At 43.9% G+C, this 13,545-nt stretch overlaps 1 pseudogene; it reads right to left on the bottom strand.

Moving 5' to 3' along the window:
- Positions 1–5,114: 5,114 nt before the first annotated feature.
- LOC149325614 (uncharacterized) lies at positions 5,115–6,239 on the bottom strand (annotated as a pseudogene).
- Positions 6,240–13,545: the final 7,306 nt, after the last annotated feature.

Genomic DNA, 13,545 nt, shown 5'->3' with positions numbered 1-13,545 from the left:
AACCCTTGGATGACTAGTGCACTTCTGGAAAGCATTCGCAAAAAAGATAATCTGTATAAAAAAACTAAAAAACAGCCGTTTAACCTTGCGCTTGCAGCCCGCTATAGAAAATACCGCAACATTTTGAACTCTCTATTAAGCCTTGCAAAAAAACGTTATCATGAGCGCGCGTTCAACTTAAACAAAAATGATTCCAAGAAACAGTGGAAACTATTCAACGAAATTTTAAACAGGCGTTCTCTGAATGCCCCTATATCTAAAATTACTTTCAATGGCATATCATACAACCAACCTAAAGATATTGCGAATGCTTTCTGCAATCACTTTTTATCATCCTACAATCACCCACACCCAACTTCAGAGATAAGCATGCCCCGTACACCGCATTCATTCTATCTCTTTCCAGTTACCCCTGAGGAAGTACACCGAACTATTTCTGAACTAAAAAATACGAGCCCTGGCTTGGACGGCATTTGTGTGCGCCATTTGAAATTAGCAGCCCCTCTTCTATCGAATGTAATCAGCTATATAATCAACCTGGTCTTCAAGACTGGAATTTTTCCTGATATTCTCAAAAAAGCTAAAATCATTCCAGTGTTTAAAAAAGGTGACAAAGAGCTTGTAAATAATTATCGACCCATCTCCATACTCTCATCGCTTAGTAAAGTTATTGAAAAGTTGTTTACCCTAAGAATAAATAATTACTTAAGTAAGTTTAACTTACTAAAAAATTGTCAGTTCGGTTTTCGGTCGGGAAGTTCTACCAATCTTGCATTGCTTTGCCTAACTGACTTTATTAAACAATCACTGGACAGTGGTAAACTTGTTGGCTCAGTATTTTTAGATTTCACTAAAGCTTTCGATACGATTAATCACAATATTTTATTTACCAAACTTGAAGCTTATGGCATAACTGGTCCCGCCCTAGCCTTTTTAAAAACTTATTTATTAGATAGACATAACGTGGTGTTCGTGGCTAATGCATTTTCTGATTTTAAGGTTACTAACATAGGTGTCCCTCAAGGCTCGATTCTCGGCCCTTTGCTCTTTTTAATCTACATTAATGATCTGCCGGACGCTCTTACTAACACTCATTGTGTATTATACGCGGATGACACTACAATTTCTTCTTGTGATAAATGTATAATCTCGCTATCTGCCATATTAAATGCCTCTTTGGTTAGCATTATGTCCTGGTGCCATGATAATCACCTAATTATAAACCCCGTTAAAACTAAGTTTATGCTTTTTAGAACAAAACAAAAAATCACAGCACACTTGCCTTCATTATCGCTTGGTCATACTTCTATTTCCCCTTGCGACAACGTGACTTTCCTTGGTATTCAACTCGATTCTCAACTGAAATTTCATCATCATTTGGATCATGTGAAGAAAAAAACTGCATTTGGAATTCGTGCATTATTAAAGGCTCGTCATTTTTTCCCATCATCAGCACTCTTATCACTTTACTTTGCTTTTATTCACGCTCACATTAATTACGGCATTGTAGTATGGGGGAACACTTACAACTGTCATTTACACTCTATCCAGCACATTCAAAATCAGGCTATTCGTATCATTACCCGCAGTTCATACCTTGTTACTGCTATCCCTTTGCTTCGTCAATATAATATCTTATCCGTTAGAAATTTATTTGATTACAACCTAGCCATCATGTTTTTTAGATTAATGAACAATGCACTTTCTTTTGAATTTATCGACAAATGTTTTTTGAAAAATTGTAACCCTACGAGATTTGCGGCTCAAAAAAATTTTTTGCTTCCCCAAGTTTTTACTAATTATGGAAAACGTCATTCTCATTTCTCATGCATTTGCCTGTGGAATAATTTACCCCCGAGTTTAAAATCGCCTATGTCTTTGTCTATGTTTAAATCGTATTTAAAAAGTTTTCTTTTGCAGCAAAATGTGGAGTGAACTGCTTCTATTCCCTTTAGAAAATTCTTGTACTTAATTATTTGCTAGAAATTTCTACTTTGTTTTTTTGTTTCTTGACAACTGTATCCTTGTATTCTCAATTGTTTCTTTATATGTCTTTTCACAACGCTGTATTTTGTTCAATATTATTTATAGTGGGTTGTTATTCTGGTTTTGCTTGTCTGTTTGTTTTTGCCCTGCTAATCTATTTCATTCTCATTATATAATTGTTACTTATTTAAAATACCATTGTTCTTACTGCTAATCGTACCTGTCTGTGATGCTGCTTGTTTTTTAATCAAGTTAGTATTAATCTACCGGGGGTCCCGTGACAGTCGCTTGACTTTGGGACCCTCGCCTGTATACTGAATTTATGTAACCGATTTGTACTCAATAAATTCTTGTCTTATCTAAAAAAAAATATCGGGGGAAGGCGGTTCCATTCCACAGATGTGCGAGGAAGATATGACTGAAAAGAAGATTGGGTATGGCATGTTGGGATGCCAACCTTGTGGCGGTGATCGATGCGACGTGAAATGTATTCTGGGGGTGATATGAAATAGTCGTGAAGCGTAACGTGATGATATAGCTTGTGAAATAGTGTTAGGCGGCCAATGTTACGGCGAGATTTTAACGGTGGGAGTGACAGGTTAGATTTCATGGCTGTGATGCTTGCCGTACGGTTGTAATTTGAAAGAATGAAGCGAACGGAATTATTTTGGACTAGTTCCAAGGAATATACAAGGTTATCATGTGTAGGGTCCCATATTGATGCTGCGTATTCTAGTTTAGGACGTATAAGTGTTTTATAGAGTATAAGCTTAAGAGATGAGGGAGCGGCTGAGAAATTGCGACGTAAGTACCCTAACATGCGGTTAACGTTATTAATAACGTAGTCAATATGAATAGACCATGTTAAATTTTGAGTGATGTGAATACCTAGGTACTTGTATGTTTTTACCCAATCAAGAGGAGTGCCGTTAAGATATTATGAAGGAAGAGCGTTAGGGGCACGGGAAACACGCAAAGCTTTACATTTATTAATGTTTAATTCCATATTTCATGTAGTGCACCAGTCTGACACCAAATTGAGGTCTGACTGGAGAGTGTCAGTATCGTTAACGTTATTTATTTCCCGAAATATTACACAATTGTCAGCAAAAAGGTGAATGTTGGAAGATATGGCAGAAGGAAGGTCATTAATATAGATTAAGAATAGGAGTGGTCCAAGGACCGATCCCTGTGGAACACCAGACAGCACGTTAGCAATCGGTGAATTAGTGTTATTAGCATGCACAAATTGCCAACGGTTAAGAAGGAAAGATTTAATCTAGTTGAAGACGTTAGGATTGAGATTAAGATGGCTCAGTTTATGTAGCAGCAATTTATGACATACTTTATCAAAGGCTTTGGAAATATCCAAGAAAATGCAGTTAGCACAAGATGAGTTGTCAAGTATGCGGTATAGCTTATCAGTAAAGGCAAGCAATTGAGTTTCACACGAGTATGTTTGACGAAAACCATGTTGCGCAGGTGTGAAAAATGAATTCTCATCGAGAAAGGTAACGACATGCTTGAAAATGATATGTTCTAGTAATTTGCAGCATGTGCTAGCGAGCGAAATGGGACGAAAGTTTTGAGGGGAGTGCTTACCACCAGACTTGTGAAGTGGAACCACCTTCGCAATTTTCCAGTCGTTAGGAAGGCTTGCTGTGTCGAGTGACTGTTGAAAAAGTTTGGTTACTATAACTGAACTATAAGCACAAGTATTTTTCAGAAATTTAGCGCTAATCGCATCAGAACCAGGTGAAGAATCATTTTTCAAAGATTCAATTAATTTGGCTATGCCAGGTGGATCGATAGTTATAGGTGACATTGTAGGGAACCTGTGGTGCTGTATGTGAGGCAGATTAACGCTTGAAATGGAGGAAAAGCTTTCAACGACTGTATTATTCAGCACGGAAGCACAAAGATCTCTGGGGATAAGGTTACCGGAGGCATCTTGTAATCTAATTAATGGGTAGTTCTCAGGGTGTATAACGCGCCAGAATTTCTTAACATTGTTTTTCAAAATAGTTGGTAATGTGGCAGACAAAAAGGTACTCTTTGTTCGTTTAATCGCGTTGACGTAAGCGTCGGAAGCAGACTTGTATTTCGCCCATCGCGCGTTAGATGGTGAAAGCTTCGCGCGGCGGTATAAACGTTTCTTTTTGTTAGATAATCGTTTGATGGGAGAGTTGTGCCAAGGTGCTTGTGGATTAGAGGTGACGATGCGCTTAGGGATATACTTATCAGTTAGTTCGTGAACCTTCGTTTTGAATGATATCCAGTTTTCTTCGACAGAGTAGTAGTCAGAGTTAGCAATAAAGTAATCAACAAATATGCCCAGTTCATTGTTAATACCGGCAAAGTTGGCGCGTTTGTAATCTAGAATGATTTTTTTTTATTCTGCTCGGTTTCGGACGTGGTATATTAATGCAAAAATTGAGCAGAACGTGATCACTGATGCATGGAAGATATGTTATATCAGTAGCTAACTCTGGATTAGTTGCTAGAATTAGATCAAGAGTGTTCGAAGCGTTATTTACTGTCCTTGTGGCTTTTGTTACTAACTGAGTTAGCGAAAACATGGTGCATAGTTCTAAGAATGCTTTAGCTTGATACGAAGGGGAAGATGAAGAAGGCGGCTGAGCAGTCCATGAAATAGTTGGAAAATTAAAGTCTCCAAGTAGAAAAAGTGGTGATGAAGGAAATCGTGCGCGAACAAGATTGATAGCATCATGAAGTTCGTTAGTGAATGTAGACGAATAAGAAGGAGAACGGTAACAGACGCCAATAACCAGTTTAAGATGACCTATCACTATTGACGCAAATATTAGTTCTAATTCGCTGAAGACTTGGATACATGAAGATGGAGTGTCTTTAGAAATAGCAAGTAAAGCACCGCCGCCACGTTTGGCTATTCTATCGCAACGATATACCGAGTAGAGATGAGCGTTTTGGAAGATTTCGGAATCCGATACATGCGTTGGGAGCCAGGTTTCGGTTAGCGCTATAATGTCAGCTGAACATGTGTCTATGGCAGAAGATAAAGAAGTATGCTTGTTGAGTAGGCTCCTGACGTTAGTATAAAGAACAGATATCGACGATGACAACTGTCCACTACCCCTCGCGATTCCCTACGGTGAAGCGGAAGATCCAGCCACAGAATCCAATCTAGACGACTCGCCACGTGCCACGATTTCTTCAACAGTGTCCTTGGTAGGGTTATACATGAAGCATTTTTTATTGATATGCAGTTTGTTATAGCGTATCTTAAAAGAGCGAGGGCCAGCGTGAATATTTCCGAATTCAAAAAGTTTTTTCCGAGCCTGGCGCGTAGCCGGTGAGAAATCTTCACTGATTGTGATGTTATCCGTTTTAAATTGGTTACGAAGGGTTAATATCTTGTCTTTCATTTTAGTGTCAGAAAATATAGCTATGATTGGTCGACACTTCTCATCTGAAAAAACGCCCAGGCGATGTGCACGTTGAATTGAACTCGAGGGGCATACTTCGACAATATTAGTCAAGGCTTCCAGGAGTTTAGATTCAGTGTCTGCCCAAGCCTCTTGCTCATCGGGTATACCCCTAAATATTAGATTTTCACGTCGCGATCTATCTTCGGCTTCATCAAGGCGAGACTGCAGCAAATCATTTCGAGTACGTTGGTCTTCTACAGATTTCTTTGAAGATGAGAGCTCCTGATCCATGTCGTCGATTTTCTTTCCCTTTTACTCGAGTTCATCAAGCCTCTTGTGCATGCCAGCTAACTTTGATTCAATGTTTTTCTGACTACTCCTAATGTCTTTAATATCAGCTGCTAATTCGGCCTGATCTTTAGAGCTTTGCAACGTATGAGAATGTACATCCTTAAGCAGCTTAAACAAAACTTTCATTTGTTCAGACGGATTGTCTGGCAGGTTGTCTATGTCAAGGGAGCGAGTCATAGGACCCGGGTTAGATTCAATGTCGCCAGAGCGCAAAAGCAGAGAAATCATTGAAAAGCATTCACAAGCAACATCAAAGCACACCCGCGGGCACGGGAACAGAAGTAAACAGCGATCGTCGCATTTTCTAGCGTGCAAAGAATAGTGCGTACAAACCTGCACGGTAAAGAAGCGAAGCATTGGAGGTATGCCGATGTCACTGTTCCCGTGCCCACTGAAGGGAAAGCCAGCGTGTTGTCGCTTTAAATCCGGTGTGGGTGGTGATGCCATCGTCGATGACGCTGGACGGGTGTGGACGAGGGATTCGATGAGCAGGAAAGCCTGGCCGGGTGGAAAGCTGAAGTTGTCGGTGAAACGAAGCCCATATCTTGCAACCACCGTACCAGGGAAAAACGTCGAGTCAGTGCCTGCAGCCGGCGAAGTTGATATGGCGAGCGCCAGCACGGCCTGCACGGTAAAGAAGCGAAACATTGGAGGTATGCCGATGTCACTGTTCCCGTGCAATCTAGTATGGGTACCTGCAATAAAACTGATTCACATAAATTATTTTCTCTCCAGAAAAGAGCCTTACGTGCCTTATGTCCAAATACAACTAATGAAACAAATCTCTTTAAAACTTTTCATGCACGCAGTTTCCTTAACTCCTACAACTTTAGTTTAGCGATTCACATTTTCATAAAATTAAAGAGGATTTCACTTCTTTCCGAAATATGTATCTTTCTAGAAACATTAAATACTAACTGCGCACGGTTTCTCTATCTACCATAAGATCCAGAACAAATTATGGAACGCAAAGCGTAAATAATCAAATTGCAGCTTTATGTAATACGCACCCATCTTTAGTGGAAATAGCTCAGGAAGCTACGAGTTCTATTGCTTTTAAAAACAAATTGAAGCTGCTTTTTCCTATTTTGTAATTTTGTGTTTATTTGAGTTGGTTGGCACTGTTTTTTCCTGTTTTTTTGTTGTTTTTATCAGTGTTGTGGATTTCTCTCTTTCTTGCATATTTGTACTCCATTGTCTGTTGTCAGTTTTGCAAAAGACTTTCAATTTGCTAGTATTAGTTGTGTTGTACTTTTCTGGTTAGTAGTGCGGGCGTAACGGTGTCATGTTTGATTTTTAAGATATCAGGAGTGTCTTCTTTTTTTTTCTTCGAGATTAGGCATGTTACCTTAAAGTATGCTGTTCCTTTCTTGTAAAGTTGTTTTTTAAGTTGGGTTTTTTTGCATATGTGATTTGCCGTTTTGTCACCTCTGTCCTGATGTGTTAGCCGGGGTGTTGGCCTCGTCAGGAGGCATGCTTTGTCTGCCTCCTTTTGCCTCTCCCCGGGGGCATATTGTAAATATGGCCGAATAAAAATTTCACTTCATTTCATTCACATCAAAATGAAAAAAAGCTCTTGGGTGGGATGAAAATAGTTAGCGCCAGCGATATACCGTACGGCTCTTTTTTGCAAGAAATGTAATTTAGATAAATTAGTCACTCCTGTAGTACACCAAACTAAGGAACAATATTGTAAGAGGTAAGACAAGAGTATTGTATAAAAGCAGTTTGATTCTTAAAGGCAAAATATATCTTGTTTTTGCATTGGCGCCAACAGCTGATGATACTTTAGATTGTAGGTAATCTATGTTGTCATTACAAGTTAGGTGCCGCAAAAAAACAGCTCCGACAACTTTCACCGAGTGTGCAAGTTCAATTTGATCTGTTCCCAGCCTTATGTTTATATTTTCTGATAGTTTCTTCCCTTTCGGTGAGAAACATACTGCTTTTGTTTTGCGTGTGTTGATTTTCAAGCAAGTTGCACTTACCCAAACATTTAAATCATTTAACGCGGTATTTGCCCGTTCTTCAATGCCCATTTCCGTGATCCATGATATAAATATAGTTGTGTCATCAGCATAGGAATTGAATACTACACCCAGTGTGCAATGTCCCATATCATTAATATTGCTACGGACGCTGGAAGGACGACGAAGTGGTTTGTTACGAAGACGACGCTGAGGCGCGCGCTTGTGTGCTGTGAGACTACTCCATTTAGAGGACAACAACAACAACTACTCCAAGCCGTGGGTCCCCTGCGTAGCAGGTTACCTCTGCTGTTTCTAGTCGCCACGTAACATTTGGTGGAGGTTGCTAAATTCGATCCCCGACCCCAAGCTGGTTTTCCGCCGTGGCCGCCGTGGCCGCCGTCTCGCCACCATGTCTACCGAGTCCGCGCCATCTCCCTCTCCGTCAACAACGCCAGCCGTCGTCGTGGCCCACCACCGCGAACCGGGCACGTTCTGCGGTACAGACTACGTTGATGTGGACGACTGGCTGGCCCTTTACGAACGCGTCAGCATGCACAACAGGTGGGATGTAACGCTGATGCTCGCTAATCTGATATTTTACCTGACCGGCAGCGAGAGTGTGGTTCGAAACCCACGAAGATGGGACATCTGTAAGCAGAAGCTCCGCGACCTTTTCGGAAAACCCATCGGCCGCCAACTCGCCGCCAAGAAGGCTCTCGCGTCGCGCGCCCAAACTTCTTCCGAGCCATACATAGCCTACACACAGGACGTCCTCGCCTTGTGCCGCAAAGTTGATAAAGACATGTCCCAGGCAGATAGAGTCGGCCACATACTGAAAGGCAGTGCCGACGATGCCTTTAATCTCCTTCTCTGCAAAGACTGTTCCACGGTCCCTTCTGTTCTTGAGGGGTGCCGGCCTTTCGAGCAAGCCAAACACCGGCGCATTTCTCACCGTTTTGACCGGCTGCCGAACACTGCTGCCAGCTCCTCCTGTGAAAATCTGCCAACATTGCGGCAGCCTTCAGACCCGGCTAACTTGACCCGCATCGTGCGCCGCGAACTGGAGGCGATGACGCCCGCTGTTTCTTCCATGCAGCTGCGGACAACACCTTGGCCCTCATCCAAGCCGTCGTTCGCCAGGAGGTTGCGAACATGGCCGTCCCTTCTCCTCGCGTCGTGGACAACGTTCATGCCAGCCCGGACCCTCCAATGATCGCGGCTGCCACTTACAGTCGCAGCTTCTCGCCTCGGTGCCGATATCGCAACCCTGCCGAATGGCGTACCTCTGATGATAGGCCGATCTGTTTTACCTGCTCTCGCGTCGGACACATCTCCCGTCACTGCCGCAGCCGTTGGTCCACGCCACATCGCCCCTACTCCTTGAACTAAGAACGAAAACCACGCAAAGGACGATACACAGGGAAGAGGTAGACAGGACGAGCGCGGACTTGCAACTGTTTATTGAAACACATCTTCCTTCCATCACCAACCCTACGCATGCGCAACAAGCAATCTCTGACATTTTTCAAGCGCTAAGACAACAAGGACGAAGAGGGAACAGACAAGGACGAGCGCTACTTCCAACTGTTTATTTCGCAAAACCGCAAGTGCTTAAAACAGTTCTCGAACGCTTTTATGACACGGCAGTAAATTGCACGTGCGCGATTACACAGTATAGCTACCGAGACTAACAGAACTATGAAGATATAAGTGCACGATTACGTTGATACCCTGAGGAAGGCAAGTTCTTTTTTAGACAATGAAATAGACGGTGAGCTTACACAAGTGCTACCCAGTGATGCTATGTTCTGTGCTTCTATAATCTCTCGGGTTAGTTGATCGCGACTACGTCCGATGATGTGGCACTGATTTAACAATGGGGTACAATTACGGCACTTACTGCAGTGAATGGCTAGGTTGCTTCCGTAGGAATCTTTAACATTGTTGTTGTGCTGGCGTAGCCGGTCATTGAGACAACAGCCCGTTTGCCCAACATACTTTTTGCCACAAGATAGAGGGATGCAGTACACAACACAGTCTACACAGTCCACGTACGCTGTTTGGTGTTTGATGGCATCAAACACCAAACAGCGTACGTTTGATGGCATCAAACACCAAACAGCGTACGTGGACTGTGTAGACTGTGTTGTGTACTGCATCCCTCTATCTTGTGGCAAAAAGTATGTTGGGCAAACGGGCTGTTGTCTCAATGACCGGCTACGCCAGCACAACAACAATGTTAAAAATTCCTACGGAAGCAACCTAGCCATTCACTGCAGTAAGTGCCGTAATTGTACCCCATTGTTAAATCAGTGCCACATCATCGGACGTAGTCGCGATCAACTAACCCGAGAGATTATAGAAGCACAGAACATAGCATCACTGGGTAGCACTTGTGTAAGCTCACCGTCTATTTCATTGTCTAAAAAAGAACTTGCCTTCCTCAGGGTATCAACGTAATCGTGCACTTATATCTTCATAGTTCTGTTAGTCTCGGTAGCTATACTGTGTAATCGCGCACGTGCAATTTACTGCCGTGTCATAAAAGCGTTCGAGAACTGTTTTAAGCACTTGCGGTTTTACGAAATAAACAGTTGGAAGTAGCGCTCGTTCTTGTCTGTTCCCTCTTCGTCCTTGTTGTCTTAGCGCTTGAAAAATGTCAAATCTGCACCAACTAGCCCGATCCGCTACCCTTCTGAAGCAAACTCTATCTTATCGAGTTCAGGAACTTCAGTTCCTTCTTGTACAGATGGACCGAAGCCTCGCTTACACACTTTTCGGGCCCATATCTATCAATCTGCCAGGCTTCGTTGACCTCACGTGTTTTCTGGTCTTTGGCCCTTCCGATTATCTTTGTACGCTCAAAGAGTGGCGTGCATTTATTGTCACAAGAAAGACAGTATTTTGGCAAATTCATGCCGCTGTGAGAGCCCAACGAATTTTTATGTTCTTGTAGGCGCTTATTAATGCAGCGTCCCGTTTGTCCCACGTAAACTGAGCCGCAACTAAGCGGGATTTCATACACTACTCGCATTCTACAGGACACAAACTTGATTTTGTGGTTTACACCACAGCCTGCTTTTGTTCTCGATTCATTGTTAGTTAGCGCGCACAAACGGGACAGCTTACAAGGCGCCGAAAAGAAGATTTCCACACCTAATTTCCTTGCCACCCTCTTCAGGCCATGCGAGGTCTTATGTACATAGGGCAGTACTTCAAATTTCCGCCTCTCACGAATGCCAGATTCTCCAGCACTGGAAGTTGGGATAAGGGTTTTCAACAGAGACCCGGCAGCGGCCTGCAGAAGCGACGAGGGAAACCCAGCAGAACTTAGGCGTGCGACTTGAGCGGAAAAGCTGTGTGAAACTTTGTGAAAACAGTATTTCATTAATGATGACCTCAAGCAGGATGAAGCAATTCCTCTCTTAATAAGCTTAGAGTGACAGGAGTCAAAGGGTAACAGGGTCTTTTTTGTTCTATAGGCATGTACAGAGGGCAAAACACATGCCTAGAACAGCCAAACTCTGTGTTCCGGAACTCCCAAAGCCGCTGCGACCAAGAAGGCAAAAAATGACGATGAAATTCTATTAGTGTAACAGCACATGTTTACATCCAGACCATTTTTTACCAAATCTTATCGCAAGTTATCGCGTGTTATGCCCGAAACACGCTCAGAGCGTGTTCTAGACATGCGTTTTGCCCTCTGTACATCCAGCACAAGTGGTCCGGTTCACTGAAAAACAATCTCAAGTCCAAGAACTGTAAGCAAGAGTTCTCAGGCAATTCTACGGTAAAATTCAAACTGGAAGCCTCGGATTTAAAAGACGTTAAAACTTCATTAGTGAGCTCGTGTGGGTTGTCATTGGGATTCATTTTTAAGAGTATTAAAAAGTTGTCTACGTATCGGAAAACTCGCGTGATGCGGTCGTCAGTTAGCGCCCGTGAGAGTGAACAGTCAACTTCCGCTAAATATATTTCAGTGAGAACAGGTGCCACACTCGACCCTATACAAATGCCTCGTTTTTGCACATAGAATTTATCCTGAAAACTCACTAGCGTTGAGGAGAGGTACACATTCAACAGTTCCATGAAACCTTCTATCGAAATGCCACACGCATTTTGGAACCCCACAACCCCCAAACGCTCTATACAGTTGCTGACCGCCATGAGCAGTTCGTTGTGAGGAACCTGTTTTCACAAGGTTTCACTCAGCTTTTCCGCTCAAGTCGCACGCCTAAATTCTGCTGGGTTTCCCTCGTCGCTTCTGCAGGCCGCTGCCGGGTCTCTGTTGAAAACCCTCATCCCAACTTCCAGTGCTGGAGAATCTGGCATTCGTGAGAGGCGGAAATTTGAAGTACTGCCCTATGTACACAAGACCTCGCATGGCCTGAAGAGGGTGGCAAGGAAATTAGGTGTGGAAATCTTCTTTTCGGCGCCTTGTAAGCGGTCCCGTTTGTGCGCGCTAACTAACAATGAATCGAGAACAAAAGCAGGCTGTGGTGTAAACCACAAAATCAAGTTTGTGTCCTGTAGAATGGGAGTAGTGTATGAAATCCCGCTTAGTTGCGGCTCAGTTTACGTGGGACAAACGGGACGCTGCATTAATAAGCGCCTACAAGAACATAAAAATTCGTTGGGCTCTCACAGCGGCATGCATTTGCCAAAATACTGTCTTTCTTGTGACAATAAATGCACGCCACTCTTTGAGCGTACAAAGATAATCGGAAGGGCCAAAGACCAGAAAACACGTGAGGTCATCGAAGCCTGGCAGATTGATGGGCCCGAAAAGTGTGTAAGCGAGGCTTCGGTCCATCTGCACAAGAAGGAACTGAAGTTCCTGAACTCGATTATACAGAGATTGCTTGTTGCGCATGCGTAGGGTTGGTGATGGAAGGAAGATGGGTTTAAATAAACAGTTGCAAGTCCGCGCTCGTCCTGTCTACTTCTTCCCTGTGTATCGTCCTTTGCGTGGTTTTCGTTCTTAGTTCATGGATTACCAACTAGCCCCCCATCGTAAACTCCTTCAATTGCTACTCCTTCGTCGACCGCCGCAACGACTACGGCCCGCGCCGCATCACACCACGTCCCGATCAGCTTCGTGACGAGCCCGGTCCGCAAGCTCGTGGGTCCAGCCACTCACCTTCCCCATTAGGCCTCCGCTCCCGTTCTCCTACCACACGCCGCAGCCCTTCTCCTTCGACCTCCCGCCACTACTCGGAAAACTAGCCGATGCAGGCCTCGGAGGTGACGCTGTATCATTGACCCGGCCTGCAAATCCTCTCTTGACCCCCGCTGCCCAACTTAATCTCTTGAATGTTCTCGTGGATGGTGTCCCTGTCCTTGCCCTCATTGATACTGGTGCCCAAGTGTCTGTCCTGAGCCCTTCGCCGCCGTCTCAAGAAAGTTTTAACGCCCGCCGCCATGTCCACCGTTCGCGTCGCCGGTGGCAGCCCCGCTGCCGTGATTGGAATGTGCACTGCGAGAGTCAGCATTGCCGGACGTCATATACCCGTTCTGTTCACCGTCCTGACCAGGTGCCCTCAGGACGTGATCCTTGGCCTTGACTTTTTAACCACCCATTCAGCTCTTATTGACTGTTCCTCAGATTGGATCTGCCCCTGTGCAATGACGACTCCAACAGTTCACCTCGCCTTCAATCCACCGAGTTTGCTCGTCTCCCGCCACAAGCTGCTGTCTACATCCCTATGTCGCCTTCTTCCCCCATCCCTGATGGAGACTACGTCGCCTGCCCTATCACCGCTGTGATTCTGAATCGCAACGTCCTCTTTCCCCACACCATTGTCCACATCACCAACAAGGAGCACACT

Source organism: Amblyomma mixtum, chromosome 10 (assembly GCF_055824585.1).
Source record: "Amblyomma mixtum isolate Tamu chromosome 10, ASM5582458v1, whole genome shotgun sequence".
NCBI lineage: Eukaryota > Metazoa > Arthropoda > Arachnida > Ixodida > Ixodidae > Amblyomma > Amblyomma mixtum.
Note: the sequence above shows the minus strand (reverse complement) of the source record. Positions and strands in the feature narration are given on the sequence as shown.